Genomic DNA, 1,749 nt, shown 5'->3' with positions numbered 1-1,749 from the left:
TCCTTGATCTGCTTACCAAAGGCACGGGCGGAAATCCGCTTAGAGTCGTCCTTGTGGTCGTCGAAGAGACAGAGGATAATGTTGGCCAGAGCTCAGCAACGGGGAGGGTCATGCCGGAGAAACGCTGCTGAGGGTGAAAAGAGATGGGCTCAGTAACGTCTGAGTCGGAGGAGGATGAGAGGGGGCGGGCAGAGCAGATCGTGCCTGGGGTGCATGTCCGGACTGGAGGGCGCGATCAAGTTCAGCGGTGCCCTCGATGCGCCTGCAAGTATTTGACTACGGAAGCCATATGCAAGAAAGATGAGGACATACTGGTGGTGATGGAGGTATGTAACTTGGCGGGCTTGGGGAGTTTGCAACCCTCCGAGGGTTGGAAGACATCTTCCGCCAGGTGCCTTCTTGGTCGGGACGATACACGTCCAAGTTCTTGTTCTTCTCGCTCCTTCGTCACGTGGGCCTCAAGAAGCAGGTGCTTTCTGGCCCTTGAAGAGACCACAGCGGGCGTAGACGGCAAAGCAGGAGAGGCGGCCGAGGCCAAGGTTGCGAGCCACCTGCGGCTGCAGAGGGATGGATTACTCACCGTCTGTTGCGGTTGCCCCACCGGTGTCTCATCCCTGCCTCCCCTTCCCGCCGCCGTCTCAGCTTCCTCACACCTGCGTTGTCCGGGCGGCCAAGGAGTCCAAAGGCGGTGCTGGGTAGAGCAAAAGACGGAGACCAGATGGAAGCCTGCACCGAGGGAGACGTGGCAGAGTGCGGAAGTTAGACGCTCGACGCGCTAGCGCAGGCGCATCAAGCGTCTAACTTACGTGCCTTCGATATCCATCCTCTCTCGTCCGTCTTCTCCTGCGCTCGACATCTGTCTCCCTCCCTTGACTCCACCAACGCCGCCATCACCCAGCGTCTCGCTCTCCTTAGGAACACTCAGGCCACTGACCAAACCCTCCCGCTGCTCCTAGCCCCCAAGACGTGCACTAGCAACCTAGCAAACTCGCTGGCCTTCGAGGTCCTCCGCTCATGATGCAAGGCAGCACGCAACCCTTCCTTTCTTCTCATGCTCTGAGTGGACTGACTAACCTCCTTCTGCCCGTCCATCCTCAACTGCAGAGCAGGAACTTCCCGGGTCCCTTCCGCGGTGGTCTCCCCCCTTCCGTTGTCCTCGACGAACCACGTTATGTGCCGTTGCACGCTCCTCTGATGTCATGGATGTGGATAGGCCGTCCATGCGGGAGTACTCGAACTCTTTCTGGGCCCCCTCCTCCCGCTTGCGACGTTGGTCCTCGTGGACCAGCTGGTGACCTCTTGTACCATCCAGCGCCCCAGTCACAGGGCCCTCCAGAGGCTCTCCGCCACCTTCAGCACCCACACAAGACACCTTTCTACCCCATGCGTGTCCCAGCAATGTCTGCGTCTCCCCCTTCACACGCGCGTCCTCGCTCAGCCATGATGAACGATCCTCGGCGCCCTCCTCTGGACCCTGCACAAAGCTGAGCGGTCGGAGGCGATCGCCACCGCCTCCTGCGTATCCGCATGAGGAGCCTGCCTGGAACTGGTGAGTTCCTGTGGAAATCCGTGAGTGGATCGCGAGCCTCGAGTCACGAGTGCCCCTTCCACCGGCATACATTCGCGCCCTCATTCGCCCTCTGTTCCCCATCGTCGGAACAGCTCGCATTGCCACACACTACGCACCCCTGGATACCCGGGCAGCCAGTTTTGGGAGCCCGAGTGCGTTGGGGCCGGACCTGCTCGACG

Source organism: Dichomitus squalens (genome assembly GCF_000275845.1).
Source record: "Dichomitus squalens LYAD-421 SS1 unplaced genomic scaffold DICSQscaffold_13, whole genome shotgun sequence".
Taxonomy (NCBI): domain Eukaryota; kingdom Fungi; phylum Basidiomycota; class Agaricomycetes; order Polyporales; family Polyporaceae; genus Dichomitus; species Dichomitus squalens.
Note: the sequence above shows the minus strand (reverse complement) of the source record.